This window comes from Corvus hawaiiensis, chromosome 2 (genome assembly GCF_020740725.1).
Source record: "Corvus hawaiiensis isolate bCorHaw1 chromosome 2, bCorHaw1.pri.cur, whole genome shotgun sequence".
Lineage (NCBI taxonomy): Eukaryota > Metazoa > Chordata > Aves > Passeriformes > Corvidae > Corvus > Corvus hawaiiensis.
In genome coordinates, this window is record NC_063214.1 from 60508997 (window position 1) to 60535778 (window position 26782).

The 26782-nt window shown below is 43.1% G+C and overlaps 1 long non-coding RNA gene across 2 annotated transcripts in view; it reads right to left on the minus strand.

Annotated features, from left to right (window-relative positions):
• LOC125322023 overlaps positions 1 to 23983 on the minus strand; it is a 62116-nt gene extending 38133 nt beyond the window's left edge. The window contains exons 1-4 of one of the 2 annotated variants that reach the window (XR_007201811.1): positions 23886 to 23983; positions 5788 to 5896; positions 4866 to 4886; positions 4327 to 4490 (exon numbers count right to left, since the gene is read on the minus strand). This is a non-coding gene — a long non-coding RNA (uncharacterized LOC125322023). The remainder of the gene's footprint in view (positions 1 to 4326; positions 4491 to 4865; positions 4887 to 5787; positions 5897 to 23885) is intronic. The other variant, XR_007201812.1, reaches the window with a different exon arrangement.
• Between the last annotated feature and the right edge of the window lie 2799 nt (positions 23984 to 26782).

Sequence of the window (26782 nt, forward strand, 5' to 3'; positions counted from 1 at the left end):
CTTTGCTCCTCATCGGAGCAAAACAACAGAGATGAAGCAGCTGTGAAATACACTTGCCCTCCATTTGCAACCCTACTCGATTGCATGCCTTTAACTTGGCAAGATAGACTAGTTATGCTGTAATAGAAATACATTTCTTTCCTCTACCCACAGCTTTGGATCAATCAGCAGCTTGAGGGAGGGGGGGAAAGAAAGTTGTAACATAAGGGGGAAAAAATAAGAGATGGTGTTGTAATCAGCCCACTAAACACCATTAGGACATACTGTCCTACTCAGTGGGCGTACAGCTGCACTGAACCATGACCAAATCTATTAATAGGCCATGCAGCGCTCTTTGTAGTTCTAAGAGCAATGCTTCTCAAATGTTGACCCTAGAGTTCCTTCTCTGTAACTTCAATAACCCTCTTGCAGTGTACAGTTACAGTAGTCAACTCTTCAGCAAGGATGAAAAGTCTGACTCTAGTCTCTTCAGACTAGAAGCAGAAATCCTGCTCTTCATTTTTTGCCCAGACCAGAAGGGGGAAATAATGCTGAGACTATAAACTTAGCCCTAATGTGGAAAGGAGATTGCCTATAGAGTATCTGAGTTGTTCTAGGCTTGATAGCAGACACGAGGAGCAAAGATTGGGGTGGAAACATAGTTTGGTTTGTTGTTGCTGTGTGAAAGGACCTGTTGCATCCCAGGTCCACAGGACTGGGTTGTGACATGCCTGCAGTATCCTACGTCCTGTGGACCAGCACACTTGCTACGATACTCCACAAGTTGGCTGGCATTTTAGGATCATATGCTTCCTGCCAAGAAGCATGAACACATACACAAGAAACCCCTGAGTCCCTGTCTGTAACTTTACAGCAACAAGAAGAGACTTCCAGCCTGCAAGTTATTTCATTTTAGAGACATTTAAAGTTAAGGAAAATGATTTCTACCTCACACCCAAAAGACACAGGATGGGGGGACAGTGCAGATCAGACTTTTAACAGGTTTAGAGAAGTTAACTCCATGTATCAAGATACTGGGGAGCCATTACTCCATGAAAATATCTGTAACACCCTTGGGCTGCTCCAGTCTCTTTCCCCTACCATAGACTGGTTTGTGGCTGGAGCCAAAAGCCAGTGCTGCAGCTCTATGATTAATTCTCATCTTCCCCATGGCTGAGAAAGGGACTTGAGGTCCCTGGAGGCAGTGGATGCTTTCTGCAGGACATGACCTCGAAGAATTAGTCTGCTGAATGTCTGGAGTGTTGTCTGAAACTCTGGGGTGAAATCGTGCTTGGTGGGAAAGAGCAGCAGCAATGCGGGAGAGAAATGCTCGAGGGAGAGGGTGTACCCAGAGAACAGTGGAGGAAGCATGTGTGAGGCAGCAGCTGAGGAAACAGGCAGCAGGGAGGTAGTAAGCACTCGGGAATGAACCCTGGAAACAAGCAAAGGCAAAGCACTGTGATGGAAGGAGAGGTGAAATGACGGATATCTCTGGAAACAGCCTGGGGACAGCCCTGCATGGGGTCAGGGGCTGTCTGACTTGCACTGTGAGGGTGGTTCAGCCACTGCAGGCTGGGAAAGCCTGACTGCAGCTTCCGGGGCTTGGTGGGGCACCGCTTCAACTCAGAGCGGGGCTGCCACATAAGTCATCTTGGGCTTGGCTGTGTAAATTTATTTATTTAACTGAATTGCCCAAGCCAGGAGTCGAGTCACCACCAACAAGCATCAGTAAGGCTTTCACAGCTTCCAAGGTCTCCTCTCAGCCCACCAGCAGCAGCAGGGAGGGCTGGTTGGGGCAGGAACACAGCAGGCTTGCCAACCCTGCCTGGGGCTCCTTCTCCGGTCAATGGAGCAACGGGGAGGGGGTGCAGCGTTCCGGCAATGACTCAGCCCACTAAGGAGGAAAACCGCCTTCTTGAGGTGCATGCTTCCCTGCTCTGACTATAGGATGAGCTGAAAGCAAAGACAGCCTGTAGTTCAAGAATCCCAGCCAAAAAGCTCAGAGTTAGAGAGAATGAGTCTGGATATCCGTGTAGATAGAGGATATATGTAAAAGTTAGCATGGCGTAGCAGAGGGAGAGTAGGTGAGTCATCTCGGAGAGCACCAGAGCTGCCTGTACAATAAGCACCACTTCTTGTGCAATTATAAATGCACATGAAGTGGGAACTGGTGTGTTGGCTGTGTCTCCCAGTATTGCACATTTCAGTTAACAACTAGCTGTTGGTATTAGTTTTGAGATAATGCCAGTGGGAAGGAGTGAATGGCAAAGCATTGCTGGCAAGCTATCAAGCTGTTAAACAACCTCTGAGAAGCACAAGTTATAAATTCCTTTACTGTATTAATTTGACATTACAATTTAGAGGTAAGGTTTACCAGGAACCTAAACAAACCAGCATCCAGTTTTATTCATAAGGTGTATCTACAAATAAGTCAGTAATACTTAATATTTGCATACTATTCTCCAGCTTCTTAGCTGATGAAAGGTCGTTTCTGTTTCCAGGGCTAGACATACTATTTTGGCACATGCTGTTGTGTTTTTATGATAAATCCAACACAGATACACTCTAGTCATTTTGGACTGTAAAAATATTTCTGAAGGCAGCAGCAAGGCTGCCTACAACCAAGTTAGGATGAGATTTCAGTAGCAGTTTTTTGTCATCTCTTCTCCTCACAGCTGTTAGTACTTCCAAACAGTACATTCCCAGTATAGTGGTTTCTCTCTGGCCTTCCCCCCATTTTTCCCAATACAGGTGCATTGCCGAGGTAGAAGTGTAGAACCTACATCATGCAGCAGCCAAGCAGCCTGTGCCTCTCTCAGCCAAAGCCCCACAACAGCAGTCACCCCTCTGTCCCCATGAGCAGGGACCTCTGCCCCACTAGGAGGGTGTGAGAGGTATTTCAGACCCCAGAGTGGATGCAGAGGGATATGCATGGCCCAAAACCTGCTGCCTCCTACCATGACCTATTACAGTGGTTGGTACCTCAGCTGCCTTGCAAAAGCTTTCAGTGCACAGGGAGTAGAAATGCTTAAACCTATGTGGGTGATCAATGGAAATGTGTCAGTAGGTGGGTGAGGGAACATAATGGAGTAAGCAGCAAGCACTGTAGGCTCTGGATACCGTGGAGAAAACACAGGCAGTAGAGTGAGGCAGAGGATTTGACTTTGTCACATATTTTGCCTCTGTTACGCCTTCTTTTCCCTCTTTTTTTCATTTTTCATTTGCTGGGATAATGCAATTGGAAAAAAACATCCAAACCCATCCATTCTGGCTTTCGGGACACTATTTTTAAAATAAAACTCACTATACCAGCGTTTCTGTGGAGAGCATCATGGATAAATATTTTATGCCACGGATTCAGTTTTCTATCAGGACCTGTATTAATAATACCTATAGAGGCCCAATTGTTAGTGGGCTCCTCTTCCAGTAAATGCCTTGTTTAAATGTGTATTGAAGACCTATTTTTACAAGGGCTTTCTTCTCTTTAATAGGATTTGACGTGTTGGCTGTGGTGTAGCGTGCAAGTTGTTTGCATAAAGCTTTAAAATATATTTCTGAATGGTTCTATATAAATACTGCATGCATTGAATTGTATTATTTTATTGTGAAACTGAAAGATTTCCTGTTCTATACCATAATACGATTTGTTATTTTTCCAGCGCACACATTAGCCTGCATTCAACTTCTGCACAAGGTAGAAGAACTCAAATTAAATTTACAAGCACACCTGAGCAAAGCTAGTTAGCTGTGGCCAGATCATGTTTCTGTGATTAAATAATGCTGGCTATTATAACACATTGCAAGAAAATGCAGCTATAAATCCCTGTCTCGGTTTGTTTCCAATGCTTCATTGTACTATAGAAACTCTGCTACACGTTCTTGTAAGCAAAAGGCTAGACATGGGACTGAGTCACCCTGAGCAGATGTGTTAGATACTAACTTGGAGGAGATAAGGGTAACAATGCTGCTCCCCTGAGCGTTCCCCTCAAGGACATTCCCATGCTACACAAACATTAATAAATCGATCTTCATTGCGTCTGACTGCAGAGTTTATTAACTGAGGAAATTGGTTCCCAGAAAAATTTAGCATTTTGCTCAAGGCCAGAGGGTAGGTCCACAGCAAGGAGAAAGAGCTTCACTTATTTCCAGTTAGTGTTTAACAGTAGCATGTAACATGGTGTGCTGAAGGCATGACATTGCTGGGTGTTCACATTGTCAGAAATGGATGGGCACTGGTTTCAGAGCCTACAGCAAGACCCTGCTGAGCATGTTGGTCACCACCACATACCCCTGGGGACTTAGCAGGGCAGCAGGTCCCTAGGGGTTGAGGGACCATCTCCTGCCTACCTGTGGGGATGAAAAGTCCATGGCTCCACCACTGTCTTCACTGGGACATGTCAGTAGGTCTCTAGGGTTCAGGAGGATCTCTTGGGGTTCATATCTACCCAACTCAGGGAACAGAGCTGAGGAGGTCCCGGTCCCACAGTCGTCCAAGTCACACTGCAGCTTTCCTTTTGATGGAAACAAGGGTGAAAGAGCTAAATGGGTGGCTGGTGCATACCCAGCTCTGAGCTGAAAATATACAACACATGGCCGGGATATACATCTGAGGCTGGGGACACTAAGGCAGCTCAACTCTGTCCAGAGTTCAAGGTTTTTGCAGGTGGCTCTGACAGTTTTGCATTTTATTAAGATTTCTCATTTACCAGTGATTTACATTATTGCCAAAATTTGACCATTGGGAATAAAGTTGTCCAGTCCAGGTGTTTGCCTGAGGCTGAATTACTTCAGATAGGGTGGAGAGGAAAACTTCATGTAGCTGTTCCTCATGGCCAAGACTTAGATTGAAGGAAAAGACTGGTTTGTAAAAAAATGATATGACTTACCCTTTGAAACTCTCCAGTGCTCTGTGAATGTAAAGATAATTGTATGAGAGAAAGGAAAACAGAGCAGACAAGGAATTGGGCTCTCTGGGCACAACTCAAATTGATGGTTACTGTGGGAAGAAGGATGGAGGGCCCGGGCGAGGTGGACTGACACAGGCAGTACACCATGATTAGCACTGGGAGGATGGGCCAAAAAACCCCAAGACTTTACAAAACTGGACTGAATTGTTGAGACTGGGGAAAGTTTGCAGTGGACCAAGTCTTAGGGAGTGAGGCAGAAGGGAGTTAGGACAAGGGTAACCATTTAAAGTTTGGCACCCAAGAGAACACACTAGTCCATAGCCTGGACTGGGCTGGTTCCTAAATTTCAGCAGTGCACTGCCATCAGTGTTTCTGTGTGAAACCACTGATGACAGCTTGTTTTATCTCCCATGTATTGTAAGAGCCGGCTCTCGCCCCACAGGTGTGGTCTTTTAGCTGCCTTGGCAAATCTCAACATCATGGTGTTTACCCTGCTGATAAGTCATGTGGGTGTCATGCAACAGTACTTAACTCCCTTTAATTTTGTCTTTAATTGCACACACGTACTTGGGGTTTCTACATGTATTCAAAGTCCTTCAGCCTCATACGGTGCACCAGAAAAACATGTCTCAACTGGCAAGCACCTATTTCAATCTGTTATTTTCCAGTATATTCCTGATTTATACCATGCTCTTTGAATACTGAAATATTTTCTCCATGGGGTTTTCTATAGTGCTTGCCACTGCAGAACAAGAGCTCCCCAGCCATTAGGTGGTTCATTTTAGCAGAACTTTTCTGTGATGAGATATCATGATAGTGTCATTTGGCAAATGGGCATCTAAGTCAGCACTGCATCTGCCAAGTTTGAACCCACCGGGACTCGATTTCTCAGAGCACTTACTGTATGACATGATGGTGTGAATCACTGAAGCATCTCTCTGCCTGTCTCAGCTGAGACTGGGAGCTCAGCATTTCTGCACACCAAACCACTGCGTTTGGAAGTCAGGCACCTAGAAAGCAAAAGGACACAATTAGAACCCATCTATGAGAAGCTTGGATGAACAGTATTTCCTAGCTCTCTGGAACAAAGGATTACATCCAAGGATGTAATTTTGTACTTTCTGTGTCCCACAGTCCTGTTCCTTATTCACTTCTAGCTTTTGGAATAACATGAAGTAGAGATGCTGCCATAGCCACAAAGTGGGTCTAATTTGTGTACTGAAGGAAGGAGCTGTGTGGGAAAATACTGCCCGATCAGACAATCCAAACTGTGTCTGCATAATTCTTGTATGTATGGGAGATGAATTAAGGTATCAAAGGTAATTTTAAATTAGTTTTTTTCTAACATTTGTGTGCCTGTTCTGCGAAGCTTATTAGTATTCCTTCAAAGAGGGGTTTTGATTTGTTTTGGAATAAAGATTATTTATTCCAATTATGCATAGGAAATAACTAGCTCTATGTTCCTTACAAAATATTTTTGCAAATGTTAGGGTGCCCTTCTCTTGACATTCCTCACCAACTTGGGTTCAGCATTTGAAGGTGATAAATGGGCATCAAACTCAGCATTTCTACCACCTCCTACCTGCTTTTGACTCTTGTTTCATTAGAATTTCAGCAATGTGCTGGTTCATGGCAGATAACCTCCTCTCCCTCTCCAGAGTGCCTGTGCGTGTGTAGGGGGTGAGGGAATGGGTGTATTTCTCATCTCCTCAGCATTTATTACATTCCTCTTTCTCTACCTCCTCTGCAGCAATAAATCAATGCTACTTGTTATTGTCTACTCCTTGGGCAGTGTCTCAGGGGGAGAGGCAGGCTCTCCTAACTGTAATGCCATGTGTTTTATCAAATGCTAAAACAGAAATAAATATCCAAAGTAAACCAGCCTTGTTTTTTCAGCTTTTGAGGGGAAGGACCCTATCCAAGTCCTGTCAGCTGCATCACCCACCAAGACGCTTTGTCCCATGCAGGCTGCAGTTACCAGCCGCAGCCTTAAGTTGCCTGCCCAAGCAGAAGAGGACAGACAGTGTGTCAGTGGAGCAATGTTTTTGTTTTTACTGGAGCAATGTTTCTGTTTTTACTGTGGGAAAGAGAATTTAAAGTTTCTGGTGCTGATGACTATTTCCTGCCAGCAGGCAGCTCCAGGACTGAGATGCTAGATGAACCTGTATGTGTTGAGATGGGTGCACACTCCTTGCACTTCTCCCACCTGTTCATGGCAAGTAAAGCCCTAGAAATACGTTGTGGATGAAGTAAAATACCGCTTGATTATTGTTTACTCTGTCAAGAGCAGAAGCACGCACAATGGTACCTGGAGAAACTGTAGATGTGGCACTTGGGGACATGGTTTAGTGGTGGATTTGGCAACCTGAATGATTTTATGATTGTAAATGAAAAACATCTTCATAGTGGGACTGTGGCTTGCAGCAATTCCCTGGGGAAACTTTGCCCAGAAAGCCTCTGCCTTCTTGTTTTGTTGCCTGCTTTCTAGTCACAGCAAGCTCTTTTCCCTCACACAGCCTTCCTGATTTTCTCCTGGAAAAAAAGGCCTTCCCACAAACCTGGCCCAGAAACCAGGGGTTACATATTTCCTCCCCTCTCTCTGCTGAGGACACCCTGAAGAGATGGGTTGGAGAAATAATCATGAAAGAAATTAGTGTGGTGGAGGAGTGGGTGAGAAAGGCAGGCACATGACTTCTAGAATAGAGGTGTTTGGCTGGTCCAAGCCCAGAAGCACAAAAAAATACCTGACACACCTGCACAGGCATCCAGGACCAATTTACACAGGCAGGTTTAAGCTGGGGTTGCAGCTGGGATTTTTTCCTCATTAACCCCTTCCAATGTTAACTGGGGTAACTCACATGGGAACCGTCAATGCAGGAGTTACTGAAGGGGTTTGCAGGCAGATTCTCAGAGGTTAAGTGCCAAAAAAGGCCCCTTGACACATTAGCATGTTTTTATTGTGGCTTTGTAGACATATTTTGCATTTTCTTTCTGCAGTGGCAAAAGGTGTACAGTTAGATCCCCCTCCAAGCAAGAAATGTACTTTATCAAACCTTGGTCTGTCAGCAACAGCACTGGTAAAAGCATGCACACACATGTACCTCTTTCTCCATGTCTTCCCTAAACTTTGACTAGTTTTTTATTAAAATGGCTGCCTCAAGGTACTGACAAAATAACGAGATGTGCTGGGTATAAAAAACCCCACCAACTTCAGTTCAAGCTCAGATTTCTTCTCCTGCTCTGACTTCACCTTTTCTCCCTGCCCCTACCTTGGTTTTCAAGGGGACATGCTGCGGTCAGGATGCTTTTTTCAAACCTTTCAGGGAAGATGGTGTCCTTGCATCAGACTTCATTCGGGCATAGCCCGCTCTGCCAGGGGGACTGTGAGGACAGACCCACAGCTTGTGCTGCAGAGAGGCAGGTTTGACATGCAGAAGGGACCCATCCCTTTCATGCTGCTTTTCGAGGCTCCAAAACCTATTGATGATAAGCAGGTAAAAATGTATTATGTGCAGAAAGGGGAGGAGTTCGTTTCTGTTTGCTTCTTTGTTCCCCTTTCCTAAAAAATATATCCCCAGCCTTCAGGCAATTGTCAGGGCGTGGACTCGCATTACAAAAGGCCTCAGATGGGTTTGCAAACACAGCACAGACTTTGAGGGAGAGCTCTGGTTCAAGAGCTCTCCTTGCCCCATGACATGGTAGGAGGGGGTAGAAAAGGGACAACCTGGTATGGAAATGGGGGAAGAACAGCTTGGGGACAACTCTAGGAAAATGGGTTTTGAGGACAGTGTGGCCACTGCTGGGAAGGAGAGGTCCTCACAGCGCTCTGGCTCTGGCCCCTCCTGCCTACTGTATCTGGGGGTCTCTCAGGTGTCCATATCCTTGAAGCTCACTTGGTTTGGAGAGTTGGTGGTTTCTCTTCCTGTTGAGGGCTGCACTGCAGTTCAGCTTATCTCTGGCTGAAGGAACCCACCTAGACACGCGACTATTTAAGTCAGAATGAATTATCCACAGCCCACCTCTGATTTTTCCACAATTCTCTCACTTGCTGATTGTAATTGCTCTTTGCTTGCTTTTATAATTTCAATTATATAACAAGCAAGCTGTACAGGAGCTGCACAAATTATCTGTTAATTTTATTTAGTTTTTAACCATTAGTTGACTTCAAATAATTCCCTAACTGTGATTGCCATAGTCCTTGGAGAGCAGTGAGCTTCATTCAGCAGGTGGACTTTCTCCGCATACTCTCTACTTACACTGGGCACTAGTTTGCCAGTTTCCTCTGTAGAGATTATTATTTAGATTGCATAATGCTGACCAAACATCCTTAATGTGGACAAAAGGATTTCAGGGTTTATGCAATCAAAGACTGTAGGGATATCCAGCAGTGTGAATGCAGGCAACAGCCAAGAGCAGACCATTCATCACTGTCACTAGGCACTGTTTCACATGCCAGTTAGATGCTGAACTGGAAGAAGTCCAGGATCTTGCAGGATTGAGACAGAGATAGGACCAGCCCTCCTTAAGGGCTCTTATCATGTTCAAGGTAGATCAAGATCAGATACTGGGTTATATTGAGAGAATTTGCTTGTATAAAGCAACAATTAAATAATTATAAGCTTTAGGTGAAGGTTAAATGTCTCTTCTGGAGGAAAGCATGGATGACCTCATGCTTTGGCTTTTTTTTTCTCCTGGACAAAACAGAAAGAGAGAATGGCAATGGAGATTTCTATTTGAGACTCTTCTCTGTTTCTGTTGTGTAGAAGGGGTTGAACTGGGAGGTAGAGAGTATTGACTTGCTGGTCAATAAGGATCCTGTATGGAGCCTTCTTTCCTGAAATGTCACATTGGATGGAGATAGTCTTCTGCAAGAAGCAGCCTGAGAAGGACGGGTAATAGAGATGTTCAAGACTGACAAGACTATGCATGGCTCAGCATAAGGCAGGAAGTGTAATTAAGGAATCCTTTGACTGAACCTATGTGTGTAGCTTTCAGAATGAACAGATTAGGATAAGGTATATAAAAGTGAGCATGTTTTAAACCATCAAGCAAGGAACCTTTGTCTATAGTAGCTATTTTAATCTTGTTTTGAATTCATACTTGTTTGTTTTCTTTAAGGAGAATAAATTCTTATTGTTTGATAAGTACAAAGTTGCATCTCCTAAATAGGGTCTGGTTGGTTTAAACTACATTCTGTTCTTTTTTTAAATGTTAGCCAGAAGCAGAAGATATAGCAGAAGATACACAGCATCAATCAGGAGGCCCCTGATTTAAATGGTATATGTTTATTTGGAAACATAACTTTAATAATTTTTTTTTAGAGCAGGAAATGGTGAGTGATCCACTCATTTTTTTTTTTCTTGGTTATTATTCATGTTGGATTCTACTCCCACAGAAAGTGGAATTAAATGAATTTTAAAGCTATTTTACAAGGATGCATTTTTGAAAATGATGCAGTTGAATTGATCTGGTCCCTTGGGTTTTCAAGATTTTAGATGAATACAGCTGATCCTCTTGCCTTAGAGTCTAGAAGTGGGAAAAAAGTCCTCCTGGTTCTCCAACTCTCACATAAACTCTCAGCTTAAAGTGAATAAGATGGCAGACTGAGCTTTATCTATCTGTCAAATGCCCATGGTGAGTTTATCTGGATGCAGATTAGCTGTGCTGTGGGTGCAGAGACCTGGGCTGGCTCAGCGCAGCGCAGTTGATCGGTTCAGGTGCAGTGTCATGTGAAGGCGGCATTAGGATTTTAAGGTCAGGGAAGGTTCAGGAGGTGTATGGTTGTGTTTGCACAGGAGTGAGCTTAAGCTCATAAACTCTGCAGGGCCCAGCCTGTTTCCCTGCACAGCTGACAAGTGGCCAGTGCCATATGTTCCTGGGTGTGCCTTCTTCTAGAGGACACACTCTGGCTAGCAGCTTTTATTATTATTATTATTATTATTATTATTATTATTATTATGAAGAAGAAGAAGAAGAAGAAGAAGAAGAAGAAGAAGAAGAAGAAGAAGAAGAAGAAACAAAATGTCCTCACTGCAATACCACAAATGATATGGAGGACATTTGAGATGAATAAACAAAAGCAGTTTTCTTTCAAAAACTAGTTGAGCAGACCCATAAATTTTGCTTAGTCCATGACTTTCACAAATGTGGGGTTTTTCACCTTTCCTAAAAATTGGTAAGTGAACTTAGAGAGCTTAATACAAAAAATTTTCTTTCCTTATAACTCAAATGGTATGATTAAATGTAGTAAATTCAGGCGTTAATATGTGTTCACCACAACTTTAGAGAGGCTCATTTTTAGAAGAAGTCAAATTCCAATTTAAAGAAAAAAATTTCAATTTTTGCATTTTTTTCCCCTTCTCTCCCTTTTTTTTCTTTTTCTCACCACAAGCAGATTATGCATTTGCAGGAATTAAAAGAAGGCATGATTTTCTATGTCTGCCCGTGTTTTATGTCACTGGCAACTTTTATTCTTCTGGCTTCTTTGATTTTTGGTTATCATGAAAAAAGTAGAATTCTGTAAGATGGGATCTATACAGAAACTAGGAAAAATAAAAGGAAAATTGAACAAAAATGAAAGGAGTAGTAAAATTAATGGGCCAGAATTTTCTGTGCTTGTTTTCTACAACACCATGCAACCATTAGAATCCATTTATCTTTTACTAATGATCCTTTACTAGAGGGAAAGTCTGATTATCTGACTTCTCTGACATATCCTTTCTCTCCCTCTTTCCCTTCATTGGCTAGAGGGATTGGTGATGGTCAGAAATACTGCAAGCATCAATTACTCAAGCTTCCCTCAGGAAATGGAAACAAAGCACACCCATTCAAACATTTTGAACTCTCTTTAAAGTGCCTGCAGAAGTAGTGGAAGGCTTGAGGTGCAGTTTCTTAACCTGTCTAAATCAGGACTCTCTTCCTTGGCATAAATCAGGAAAGGAAAAATTCAACCTTTTGCTAATTTGTGTAGAACTTTGATGATAATTTGCCTGGAGACATTTAAGTAGTGCAACATGAAATAACAGAAACGAAAATTAATGGAGTTGGAATGGGATTGCATTGTGTGGGGCCCCCACATATGGTTACAATTCGGCGTTTCCTCTGTATCTGACAGGATCCTCACAGAAAGAATGCTTCTGAGGAACTAATACTGCACCCACCATGAAGGCACGGAGAAGAAATTGTCTGTTCACCATTCTTTCTCCTCCAATGGTAGGTTTTATTTGTGCTCAAAATTAAACACAAGTCTGAGTTTGCTCTCATAAGCAGGCTTGTCCACTGCTCATGGTTTAAATCTTGAGGGTGGCACTGGAAGGTCTCCCTGTTTGGAAACAGTTGATACACACTCCATGAGGTCAGTTAAGTTGCTCACACAAAGTACCATGAGCCACCTGAGATGCTGTGAGACAGCTGAGCTGTTCAGGCTGATCTGGCAGACGTGGCACAGCATCTACCAGAGGCACATATCCACCTGGAGAGGCAGCCGGAGGCCAACCACACTACTGCAGGACAACTCCAGTGGCCAGTGTTTCAGAAGAGGTAGCACACACTTGGAGTCTACAGATGAGCCAGGTGTCTGAGCTCCCGGTGTAGTCAGCTGAAATCCAGCCAGTGCAGTCAGCAGCATGTAAAAGCTACACATGGAACAAAATGCTGGGGTGCAACCCAGTAGCCTAAATACAGGTATCCATTTTCTTTTGAGATATCCTCCCATATTTCAGGTATTCACATAGGACTGGCAAATATGATTTGAAAGTACTGGTTATTAATAGTATCTAGGAGGAGCAGCTAGACACTGGGTAGGATACTCAAGCCAACAAGAACCCACGTTTTGGAAAACAAATCTCCAGGTCTAAAGAGAGGCTCATGCTCTGTGGAATGAACAACAGATGATTCAAGTTTAAAACCACCCCAACAGCAAAAAGCTCCAGGTTGGCTCTTCCTGTGTTAGCTATGATGGTGCCTCAGTACACAGCATGAATGAAGAACTTGTGCGTCACAATGCTCACAAGTTAACCTTTTGCCAAGTTCTCTCTTCACCTTGTAGACAGCAGCTACAACCCCCAGTTAGCCTGTGGCAAACACTGACCAACAGGTTGGCCTTGCTGGAATGCCAGGTAAGTGGAGTGTGTCACGTTAACACAAACCTGGCCAGATACAAACCTCACTGAAATGGTGAACTTGTGCCTAAGTATTAATCTGTCTTTCATTTCACTATTTCCACTGCTCGTAATTATTACCATTGGATCAAACAGTGAGATATCCCCCTTGCTCAAGCCTGCAATGAGTCTGACTTTTTCATAACTATGCTTAATTGTTGCCAGTGTTCCCTGTAGGAGCATTAGCCTGCTTAATATTACACGGCTTGAGAAAATTAAATGATCAATATCAGGTTAAGAGCAGTCAGTTGTTCTTTCTTGGCTTTTGTAATTGCTTGTGTGACGGGAAAATAATTACTATGTTGAGTTTATTGCTATTCTCATTGTCCTCGGTTGGTGATTTTGTTGTTCAGCTACAGACATGTCTGATTTAAATTGTCTATAATATTGCTGTCTTAGAAGGAAATAGAAAGGAAAGGGGAAGGGAAAGGAAGTAGGAAAATTAAAGGCTGATCTAAGATTAACATAGTGTTTACTCTGGCTCCTGGCAAGGTCTGTTTGTAAAGGGAGACTCCCAAAGCAAAAATCATCTGAAGTGAATTTGTTTAAAGTGACACTGTCAACTTCAATATCACACTTCAGGATTTTTGGGTTTTACTCCATGTTGTTATAAGTAACACCCAAACCAATTATATCCCACTAATCCCATTGGAACACCTCAGATTACAGTTGTGAGAATAGAGAATAAGCATTTATCTCTATTTTTTGGTTTGTTTTTACTGCAATTCCTAGCACACTAGTTTCATATTCTGAGTTGGAAGGGATTCACAAGAATCATCAAATCCAGCTCCTAAGTGAGCGGTCTGATATGGGGACTGAACACACAATCTTGGCTATATTCTAATAGTACACTTGTAATTAACTGAGCTAATCCATGATCGCCAATTTGTATGGAAAGCTTACACACAAAAAGGATCATGTGGATTTGGGCCATGCCCAAATCTTCTGTAATTTCTTAATAGGTCTCCTTCCCTGGTGTTTATGTAGTTTTTTGATAGAATAACAGGAGAGAAAAAAACAGCACCAGTGACTTTTGAGACAAGATTTTTAAAACCAGCCGGAGAAGTAGAAAAACAGAAATCCCCACGAGTCCTCTGCAGGGAGGGGTCAGGGTCCTTGCTTTCAGCCATGCAGAGACAAGCCAGTCCCTAGTGAAAAGATGCCTACTGCCTTCAGAAGCCAGTGGGAGTGGGCTGATAAAGAGATCCCTTTAACCGTGGTGCTTATGAGTCACTGGTGTCAGCGTTAAGACATCCTGGGAGAAAGAGGGAAACAAAACTGGTTATTCACTGCCTTTGTTTAGCTGCCTTCAGAGGTTTCAAGAGACCTGAATACAGAGACACTGTGGCATATGCCAACTGTTGACTCCATCAAATAATAAAGCAATCCCAGTGGGTATTAAGAAGCGTGGAATCATTCTAATGAGACTGGCAAAATCTCATTAGGATTAACAGCAGGTGATGACAAAATATTTGCTCTGTATGCAAATGACTTGTTTCCTTCTCTGTCTGCATGCGGTTGCATGAGTGCTCAAAACAGGAGCTGTCACATAATTACTTACTGGAGTAAAGCACTGCATATGTGGTAGTTGCATTTCAAATTTATCAGTGGAAAAATGGGAAAAATTATAGAAAAAAAAGCGCCCTGTATCACCAAACTCTCAGCCACCTTCTTGCACAATAGACCACTTTGCTGGGCATCCAGACAGTCCAGCTGTCTTTCCAGAAACACCTTCAAAGCAAGGACACATGGGCTGCAAGTTGTCAAAACTTCTCCAAGAGCTGTGAGTATAGAAAACATGATGGAAGGAGGGCAGGGGGTATGCTGAATATTGAGAACAAGGCAAAACATGGCAGTTCCCGTTGACAGAGGTAGGTTATCTGCATAGACCTGTGTCTGACCTGACCTGCTAACTCCACTAATCAATCCTGAGCTATCCAGCTGAAGGCTCAGATGTTGCACAGTAAATCACTGCTTTGTCCCCTTCTGATGCCTTAACATCAGGCTGTGTAGCCCTTGATATCTGTTCTGTTCCTGATGGTGTTTCTGGCATAGTGAGCTTCCATTCTCTCCAGTGTATCATTAATAATGCTTCACACATTTGTTTTTAATCACTTTGGTATTTATTTATTGCTGCAGTCCTGTTCTTACTCCTCATACATGTCAGAGGCAAAATTCTTGTGTGGGGGAAGTGGAAGTCCCCCAAGAGTCCCATTCTTCTGTGCACACTGGTAGAGAGGAGGACAGGGCAGTTGAGTCAAAGGACATTCCAGATTAAATAACCCAAGCTACACAAACACAAGTGTTCCTGCAGATCTTCTCTCCAGCTCCCGGCAGTCAAAAACCTTCACTATATACTCTCCCCATGTAATTGTGGTTTTCTCTCAAAAAAAGGAGTCAGGAATGCATTTGAAGATTTCCTTCTAAAAACACCTTTAAGATCCCCAGGACCATGAAAAACTTCCAGGTCTGAAAGGCAAAGGAGGGCGTGCAGGATGACCCTGCACTCCCGCCATGCTCATTGGTTCTTACCTGGAGACAGTTTGCTACAGACTGCCCATCAGAGAGGGAATTAAGTAAGCTGATTATGAGAAAGAGCCATTTGCTTTCCTGCTGAAGTCCTATGGAGATGGGGTAAAAACAACACACTAAAGAGCAGAAATTTGCCTCCCTCACCATCCAGCAACTTGCAGCCAAAATCTTATGGAAGTCAGGGAAAGGGAACCAGTCCCCTAAATTGTCCCCTCCACAAAACAAAAGAAAAAAATCATGAGGTGAGGCTTTGTGTTCCAAGGATATTAAAATGAGTTATCTGATTTTAATAATAGTGATTATTTTAAATTGTTAACCCTATTAGATACTAATAATATTAGCAATTTTTTAGTCTGTAGCTCTTTATCAAAAATGCTCTTTGTAAAAGTGATTTGTCAAGGTAAAGCCAGTATCATCATTTCTTCTTTCCTGAAAAAGTGATACATACTTCTAAGTTTGGGAAATCTGTAAGGATCACCAAGTAGGTCATCAAGTGAATCGGGAAGCAATGCCTAGTCCTCCTGATTCCCAGAGAAGCAGCTTGTAAGCACAGGGGCACTGGCTCACTGTGGGTCTGGGACCTACAGAGCTACTAAAGCTCCTTCTGGGGCTGAAGGTTTTAGGAATAAGTTGGATAAACATCACTCAGGGTAGCATGGGGCATGTTTGACTCTCTGGGCATGGGGACTGGCAACATCATCTCTTGAGATGCAGACCTGTAGCCTGGGATTTGATGGCAGTATCCTGCATGGAATTCGTCTTAGATTTAATAATTGCATTAAATTGAGGTCTGCAGTCGAAGTGCTGCCAAAATGACAGCAGGCCAAGAACTACATTAAGCACTGAAAGGCAGGCTCGGCGGGGTTTGCAGGGCGGCGAGGCTTGTTCTCACGGCTGGGTTATGGATGCCGAGGGAGCACGTTCCAACCCAAACCGACAGCAGTGCGCAGGGGGGTCACAGTCTGCTGGTTCTGCTTAGCAGCTTTTGCTGACCAGCAAAAGCAATGGAAATCCCAAGCCCTCAAAAAGCAGTAGTTCTTAAGCAACCACTTTTTCTTTCCTTTTATTTTTTTGCTGCCTGATTAGCCAAACAACTGAGTGTTTGTTCAGTGGGACTGACTGCAGTAAGAAAACTGGACAGCAATGACAGTGATTCATTTCAAACCTGAAATGTCATCTGATGTTAGCAGCGGTCTGTATCAGCTGACCAAAGGTCATGTACATACTGATCCCAGATACATATTGTTCTGAAAAAAAATCCTGTGGAGCCCTCCTGAACGCAGGATAGATCAGAATGCTCCAGGTTTGGCTCCCTTTACCCAAAGCAGTCCTGCACCATGCCCAAGAGGCTTTGTGTCCTCACCCTCATGCTCTAACAGCATACCCCCAGCCTGCGATGTGTCTTTGTGGGCATTCTGGAAAAACATCCCTTAGGTGAGGGAGGCACAGCTGTAAGGGTATTTCACACACTTCCCACTGAAAAAGACAACAAGCAGAAGGAAGTATTTCTCTCTCAGAATCACAGGAAGACTACCTGTTGTTCAGATGAGATCCAAGACCAAGCAGCCTAGACAGGAGAGCATAGCCCCAAGCAGTGGGGGCAGGAGTCAGTATGTGCTGCTTGGCCTTGGCAGCGGTCCTTTCCTTCTTTTCTTTAGCAGTAGAGATCAACTCTTATAGAAACAATGAGGACAGCTTACTCATTCAGACACATCTAGTGCTCTCTGGGATGCCAAAACACATCCTGTATGGCTTTCACCCCTTTCTTCCAAAGAGATATGTTGCATTTAAAACCTCTGTGGCATCTGTCTGGCTGACCAGGTCTCTTGGGTACCCCCAGGGATCTGAAATGGCACTACAAGCCCCTGTTTAAAGAATGAGACCCCCTGTGTCTGTGTGCTGCAAGGTGTTCCAGTGGCTCAAGCTCTCATTTGATTTTTTTGCAGCCTGAACTGAGCTCTGTGCTTTTGCTGCTGAGTGTGTTTGCAGTTAACAGCAGCGAGCATGTATTCCCTGCAGTCTCAGAGGTGTCTGTAGAGCAAGCCTACCCTGGAGAAGTGATAAATACCTCTAGAAAGTGTTGTTGTTCCCATAGGCCAATGGTAGTACTGACCTCCTAGATGTCTTTTGAAAATTAGAGTACTTTAATTAAAAGTGATTAAATTAACACACTGGTCAAAGTAAAAAGAGGCTGTATGTGGGAATCTTTTATCATGGGTTTGGAGTGGATAGAGAGATCCTATGCATTCATGTAATTCTCCTCATAAAAATAATTTCTGTTAAAACTGGGATAGGAGAGAGCTACCTTTTGATTTCTTTGTCCTCAGCCTCTTCCCTCTGAGAAACCAGAGCACTTTGCTTTTCTCTTCCTTATCCTTCAGTCTCAGCCACAGCCTGCAACTTCCTGACCTGCCATTCTCATCCCCACCCACCCTTCCTAACGTATCTTCAGCATTTTTCTCAGTTTGCTCAATCCTGCCTCTGCTGTATCACTGCCTCCCAAACCTCTGTAACTTTGTTCTTCCATTCACTTCCTACTCTTTCTACCTGCCCCTCTAACCTTGGCTGTCCCAGATCCTCAAAGTCAGCCTTCAAATATTTTGCAGTTCCCTGAGGTCCATCTCCCTGTGAGGTCCGCCCTGTACCTATCCTTGATTGACTTCACTGCTGCTCTTCCCTTGGCCAAAGTGCAGAAGTGCACGTTTCCCCTTTATCTTTCCCCTACCCAGGGACAGAAATCCACCCAAGCAGACCTAGAGAAAAATAGAACATGTCTGGGTAGAAACAGGTGAGCCTAATCTCGGGATGAGAAGTGCTATACCAAGATTTAGTTGTTTGTTCAGATAAGCTTCTAGGAAGTCTGGACTCTGTTGGAGCATATCCATAGCCATTTCTGTGGACAGACTGCACTGCTACCACTCAGTGTTTATTAGTAGCAAACTGTAAGTCACAAATTGCTCCGGAGCAGGCAAGAAAAGGTCCTTGAGAAAAGAACGGCAGCTAAATAAATGAACACAACTTTCTAACTTTTTTTCTGTCAGTTTCCAGTGTTGTGTTGAGTTTGCTCTCCAAATGCCTGACTGACAAATGTCCTTTCACTTTTACTTGAAGTAGCTCAGAAGGCAGATTCTTCTTCTTTCCTGTTTTTCTCTTTCTCTTCATCTTTGCATAATAAAGTGGTAACCACTGGATTACCTAGGTATTTTTGTGGACTCTGGAAACAAGATTCATCCTGTCTTTCAGCCCGTGCTGAGGCATTTAAACCAGAAGTCTAACTGCCCTTAGATACCTCCACTAATCACTTTGCCTTAGGCTGAAACCCACCTTTACATGTGTCTCACTTCTCCCATACCCAGACCTACCAGAGGCCAAACATGCAAGGTGCATTTTTCTCACCCTCCAAGACGTTTCTCCTCAGCAGGTCCAGAACTCTCTGTGAGGCTGGCCCACAGTGGCCTTTATACCCTATAGAGGTCAGTCCTTTTTGGCACCTCTGCTTTGCAGGTGCTTGGGATTTTCAGAAACAGATGTATCTCTCCAGCTACATTGGTTAGCAGGGACAAACCAAGAGGAAATCAGGAACCTGAAGGCACTGTTATCCTTGTGAAGGTTGTTCTTTACCTCCTAGTGTAGTTTTTCCCTGAGCTGTGCATGCCCACACTTTCATTACAACAAACTTTGCTGGGCAGTCATAGGACACTCTTTTACTTCTTGGACAATACAGCGGCAGACAAGTCTTTGAAGACTTTTTCTTCAATTTAACTTAATGAAAACTTGAACCTTCACCTTGGTATAAAGTGTTCCTACGTGAGCTAAGAAAATATTGATGGGTAATTTTTTTTTATCTACTGATTTCTCCTGTCTCCAGAGAGGACAGAAAATCAGTTTTCTCTGTACTTGCTAACCTTACACTGACACACAATTTTTAGAAACATTGGGAACAATAACTTATGAGGTTGTGTCCTGTAAGGGAGCACTATAACTCCAAATCTTGCGTAACTGAAACTTACGCAAACTTCAGCAAGGTTTTTTTTCCATTAATTATGGAAGAACAAAGCATCTACTCTTTCATATTTAAAAAATCACCTCTTCCTGGAATCTCAAATCTAAGGTGTTTTTACTGTGAAAAAGAGCTTCATGATAATGATAGCAGAATATCAGATTACTGACTCTGTACAACAGTCCTCTGTTGGCTTCTGTCTACTTCTTAACAACATTTAGTAAAAAGCTGAATGCCTTCCAGAGACACCTTTAATTTACATGCTAAGAATGTTTATGCCTCTCAAGTGGTCAAATTAAATTGTATCAAATGAACTGTATGGGCTTGACATAGGTTCTAAGGCCCTGTTTAAACTGTTGTGTGTTCATGAAACAATTAAAGCTGAATAAACAGTGCCGAAAGAATTTCAGAGAGGATTAGTTCAAATGTTTAACTAAATTAATTTCTGCCACAGTTGGTTTCCATGGGCATTCATTTGATCTGGCAGAAATGCTCTTTCCTTAAGTGTTTAACCAAAGTCTGATTGTAAGTCACATCTGTTCTGTCAGGGAAGGTAAACAACGATTTTGCCTCCCGTGATCATTTGTAACTGAACAGCTCCATATCACACCATGTGGATAGCAGGTATCCAGCAGCCAATGTACTCAAGAAAGCTTTGGATTTTTTACTAATGGTAGATTATTTGGCTAGGTCTTTAAAAAAACTTTAAAACTGTGTGTGCATGGACTATTTTTGCAGACCACAATAACCTAGGCTCAAACACCTCTACTTCAGACTTTGCAAACTAGCCATGATTGGAGTCATGGCACCTCTAGGTGAACACTGACATTTCACCAGGTTTTGATGTCAACAGGGATAAGCAAATCTTCCAACATGGTCTGCTGAACTGATTCATTGCTCCACACAGACCCTATCTTCACTAAGTCTTCAGAAATGCCTCGAGGATATGAGGTAGGAGTATGGGAGTGTTTAAATGAAGAGGGAAAAGAGTGCTTGTGATGGTGTTACCCAGTCCCTTCAGAGTAAATAGCCCTCATGCTATACTCGCTGAAACTGTAAACCTGAAATACAAAAGTAAGGTGTAGCGAGCTTAGAATATTTTGTTTACTCCCCCTTCAAATAACAGTATCTTTGCATAGGGTACTACTGATACAGTAGTTAGCAACCACTATCCCGAGCTGCTAGAGAGGTGCTCTCTCCCAGATTTGGATATGATCTCCAGAGGACCTCAGCTGGAAACACTTTTTGATTACCTGGTATCAAGGGTGCTCATACAGAAATCTTCAATTCTGACATTTGCTCATTAGTTTTGTCTATGAGATCTTAGTAGTCTAAACCAGTGCCCTTCCAAAGGTGGACAGAAGTTCTAGGTAAAGCCCAATAATTTATTAACATTTAATGCTTTTGGTTGTGCAACAAAATAGATCTTTTCTTCATGCTTTTCATAAGGGAATAGCTTATGGTCAAACTACAGGGCAGCTGGCTGGACTAGTATGGTCATGGGATGACTTTGTAACCTCTACAGCACTAGTTAGGGTTATTATCCTTATTTATCTGTTTAATCATGTTTTAACAGATATTGCCAGGACATGTCTGGAGGGAGACCTGCTCAGCATAAACAGTAAATATTGATCCTCCTGTCTCTTCCCTGAGCACAGCTGCCAATGCATCCCTAGTCTTCAGACCTGAGATCTGATACTCCTCTTTGGCACTGCACTTAAATATCACAAAAGAAACTACTACAACTGGTGATCTTTGCACTGTACTTAATAACATCGGGAAGTAATCATGGCTAATTGCTATGGCTGTAATTCCAAACCTGACAGCTGGCAGAGAATCAGACGTCTCAGTCACATTTGCTGAATGTCTCTCTAACACGCTCCACCAGACAGTTTGCGGCAGTGATCTCCAAAGCCTTGCCCTTTGACTACTTGCATTTCTCCAGTACTCAGGTAGTTGCTGCCAAGGCTGTTCTCCTCTAGGGTAATTATTTGTGCAGTGTAATTTCTTGGAAGCCCAGCTGGCAAATGCTGCTTTCATGCAGGCTGGGCTAGATCTATCTAGAGAAGGGTTGACAGCGTAAAGTTTTTAGGGGCACCTAGAGTGAATGAATAAACACTAGCTATAAAGAAAAAGCAGATGTTGTCTGCTCCCACTCAGGTAACTACTGTTGACTTCAATGGGAGTGTGACAATTTTCACAGCCACTCCATTTGCTTTTGTGGAAATACTTTCTTTAATATTAACAATTATTCAAAATGACAACCCCCAGAGGTCTGAGGGGGCTAGAGAGCTGGAAACACTGATGATGGAGTGTGGATACGTTCCCATGATAGCAGAATGGATCAGTTGACATTTAACAACAGTCTGTGTATCCCAGCAGTAGGTGCCTGAGCTAAGCTAGGTAGCATTTTCTAAATGGCTTTGGTATTATGAGAGCAGTTGTTCTCATTACAGAATCCAGCTTGGAGAAAGTACCACCAAGGCAATTACTTTTAATAGAAACCTATGTGCCAGAGGTGTGGAGATGCAGATGTGCCTCTCTCTGACCTTGGGAAAGGCAGCACTCCAAGAGTATTTGTGCTTCCTGGGATGATGTTTCCCTTGGAAATAAGCAGGTGATCTCATCCTGTAAGGCTCTCACTCCAGCAGGAGCACCCAAGAAACTTCAGAAAGCCCTGCACCACCTCTAAAAGAAACAAATACTGAAAGATGGAAAGCACCTCTGGTGAAACAGTGGGTGTAGGAAGGTCTGCGTCCTGTGCCACCAAAATCAGAAAAGAGCAAAATGCATAACTAATATTCTAGTGTCTGGGCAAATGAAGAACAACATGGTAAGATAAATCCATTGGCAGCTCTGGGATAGTGGATAAAATCTGACTAGAGACTAAAAAGTGTCATGAAGAAGTACTGGCTTGTTTTGAAAGGACTGCTGAACTTAATGTTGGCCCTTGAAATAGAATTTCAATAAAAGATGTGAAATTACCGCTCATTTTGCTAGAAAAGCCATGGAATGCTGCAGACATTGCCATGTATCACATCCTGTAGTTTTCTGGTTTTAAAAGTAGCACATTTCATAGTACAACAGGGCTGTGACAAGAGCTGTGTAGAGACCAAGCTGAGAACTGAATTCAGCTATGCATTCAACACACCCTTGCAAGTTTCACAAAGAACCTTTAGCTGTGGTGGCTCTCCCAGCTTCTTCAGTTTGTGCACTGCACGAACCTGGTTTGTCTCTAGACTTGCCCAGACACATTCGGGGCACAGGCACCTGGTCAGGGTACAGTGCCTGAGTCATTGCTTCCCAGCTCTCTGCTCCTGGTGTGGAGCCTGCACGCGCAGCACCCGAGGCAGCAGTGAGGTAATACAAGGGCAGCAGAGGCTGTAGATAAGGCTTGGGCACTTGATCCTGTGTCCGAGCCCTTTACTCCAAGACCTGCATGTAGGCAGCTGGCATATACCTCCCTTCAGGCTGTTTTGCTGATGCTCCAAAGTCAGTGGAGTGTACGTGACTGCGGAAGAGGTTAAACTGGTGTAACCAACCCAGCACAATGAGAACACTTGGAGGAGAATTCAGCAGGATGCATTCTTCTTTCCTTGAGGTGTCCTCTAGGAGATCAAACCAACTGCTCTAATGACCCTCTCTCACAGACCATGGCTATTGAAAGAAATGTACATCTAATTCTGCATTTGACTCTATGGCATGCAAAACACCCCTTGTACCCTAGCTGGGCTGGTATAGGTGAACATGATGGCCTGTACTGACTGTACCTGAAGTGTAGTCACTCTCCAAGAGTTGCCCTAGGATCCTTCTGAGTTAAAGATCATGTTTTGAGGGGAGAAAAGCTCTTTTCTCTGGCTTACTATATTGCCTTATATGTACTGTCATTCCTTCCTTCCAAACTCAGTCCCAGGCACCAGTACTAAAAGATGCTAATGGTATAAAGGTTTGTATTTCAGCATGGCACAACACACAGGGCTGGGGCAGACTGAGTTTGTGACTGTTTTCACAGGCTTTTGAGCATCTGTAATGAATAAGATGCTAAAAGGAAACTAATTCAACAATAAATGCCTGAGATTTATGTTTGTTTTCAGGAGCATGGAGAAAGCAAGCAAGAAAGGAGAATGTCTGGATGTTTACAGTTCACCCAGCTCTATTCAGCATCTTCACATGGCTGTGAAGAGCAAAGCACAGTGCACCCCTATGTTGGACCAACTAAGCTGGGCTTTGACAGTGAAATTGAAAAAGACTAGAGGACTTCAAGATAAATAAGACAGCAGGAAAAAGTAATGAAGAAATTAAACTGACCTTCTTTAGAAATGGGTGAGACAGGATAAACAGGGAGAGATCTTGTTTTGCTTTCATCCTGGAAAAAATAACATTTCTTTCTTTCCAGTTCAGCACAGTTGACTGATTTGGAAACAAATCTGTTTTCTCTGGAAAGATTTATTTGCCCAATGACTTTTTTTTCTTTTTTTTCCTTTTTTTTTTTTTTTTTTTGGCATAAAGCAATAGGTTGAAAGAACAAGGCTTCTCTTGTTAGTAGGTTTAAAGGACTCAGTAATTAACTGGTACATTTGGAGGCATGGCGTGCAGGATACTTGCTGCAACCTACTTTATTACAGTGTCACAGGGAAGTGCTGTGAAATGGGCAAGAACTTTATAAAAACACTGTTTATTTCTCAGGCAGTATCAGATAGCAGGATTATTTCGTTATGAAGTTAAGCCAGATCATTTGCTGAAATAAGGACACTTTGCCCTGACCTTTGAGAATGTGCTTTCATCTGTGACATGCTTTCTCTCTCCCTCCCTTCCTTTCCGTCTTTCTTTCTGTCTTTTCTAGGTTGGAAACAAAGCGACACTTATTTAGTCTAGGGACAGCATGCACTTTTTCACATCAGTCCTTTGCAATACATAGTAGGTGCCTTCTAAAAACAAATTGACATCCTGTGATTTGGGAAGTCTGTCACCAGGGTCATTTGTCCCTGAAGTCATCTCCTTTTGCTGCACAATGTTTAGCAACGTTATTCACAGCCAAACCTCTTTTACTCCCTTACATTTTTCTGCCTTATTTTTTTTTTTTTTTTAATTTGGTATGATACTGCAGACAATTGCTGGCTTGAAACAAAATTAACAAAAATGTTGGTGGCTCAAAATAGGACTGTAATTCCATGCTGCAGTGTTTTAAGTCCGGGTGACTTGACCTTGTGAAGACCTAAAGATCTGCATCTTGCAGTAACTGTAAATAATGTGGAGAACTGCTCAGCACTTCTGGAATACAGCTACTGTTAGCCCATTCCCTGAATGTGCAAGCCAAAATAGAGGCATCTGTATTTGGAAATGCAAAGCTAGCGAGTCTCTTCAAGTGCCAAACAAACCCTTGTGGGAGGGAAGAGAGTCTCTTCAAGCGTATTTCTGGAAATGCAAAAGATAAACATTTATCTTGCAAAATTATGCCTCTTGTATCTCAAGGGCAACCTAAACACTGAAAACCTCTTCTGACTCCTGTGCAAGTCCACATTTACTACTGGTACCAAGACTGAGAAGTGCAGTGTTTGACAATTTGGCAATTAACTTCTCAATTCTTGGATATATCCAAAAGTGTATCCAGCTGCAGACATCCATATATATTTCCTACTGTTATACAGAACCCTTTAAATTGAGGTCAAGATTTGGTCCTAAACATCAGTGTATATTTATTACTATATTCCTTTTTTTCTTTCCCAGTATTTCCCTTTAGACTCTGACCTGGTTCATCAAGTAATAACAAGGATCTTGGCATGGGGAAAAATTACAAGTATCTGGATATATGGGTGTATATTACACTAGGGTTGCATGGTATTTGGATCATAATCAGGTTTGTCAGAAAACTCTATCCTCCTTCCCATTTAAAGGCCAGGTCATCGATTTTTAGTTTTATTCAGAGCCCAGTGGAACAATCTGGGAGGAAAGTTGTGACTTGCTGAATCATTGTCTCTTCCTGATTTCCTCACTGCGCTGGAGAAGGACAGAGGCCTCTGCAGCCGTTCATTTTCTCTAACAGCATCTTTTTGGGGTTGCACCAGTTGTAACACTTTGTGATTGTAGTGCTATCTTTTCCCTAGCTCCTCACATGAGACCAGGGTCCCTGGCACAGGAGATGCAGCCATGCAGCCTAGTGGGTAAGGAAGGAAGAGCTATTTGCAAATCAGTATGATTTGCTTTCATGGTCTCCACCACAGGGAGAAACAAAGTGCAGAGGGAAAGGCTTACATTGAAAAGATCAAAGCAGATAGAGAGGAAGGAGTTAACAGGCATGCTTTTCAAAAGAAATAATTCTCCTGACATCTCAAGGGATGGGTGAAGGGCATATTGCCTTGTCAGTTAAACACAGCCGTTAGTTTCAAGACCATACTAATTAGCCATCTTAGAAAAACACACTGCTCAGCATTTCTAAATGCAGACTGCAGCCTCTGCCACTCCTCAGCACAGATATATTTGTCCACATCCTCTCAATGTAACATGCTGGTACAGAGGCGGCTTGGTTAGCAGTTAAAAGAGAACCCAGGATTAAGCGAGGCTTCGTCCGGTGTTTTTCTCACTTGCTGCATCCAGGTCAGTCCAGGACAAACCACTGACCGAATAAGGAGTGGGAAGCCTCCTGTGTGCTGGGATCCCATCTGCACAACGGAGCAAATCACAGCACTGCCAAAACCCAACTCACTTCCCTGTGTGACTGCTTTGCCTTGCACCTGCATAAGCAGGAGTTGTGGTCCCTAATCTCTGCTGAGTTTAACTGCAGCAGAGGGCAAGAGGGAAAATCTCACTTTTGCCCTGCACTGGAAAAGGCATGTGGGAAGAGATGGTAGTATTACACCCAGGGCCTGGGGAACTAACCCAGCGTGCAGAATGGATTGACAGGGAATCTGCTTTGCTTAGAATGGCTTTTAAAAAGCTTGGCTTTTCCTCCTGTCCTTCGCTTTCCACAGTGTAATTCAGGGCTGCTAAACCATCACTAAATTGAAGGGGCCTTGTAAACCTCAAGTCACTTGTATTGCTTGGGTGCAGCAGCGATGGCTGACCGTGGTGGTCTGTAGATGTATAATTTTAACTTGATAGAAACATTCAGTTAGGGAGTTTAACTACATACAATTTTTTTTCCCAGTAAATACGTAACTAGAACTACCCGGACAGAAGTCCATGAAGTTGTGACTCCAGACTTGTCA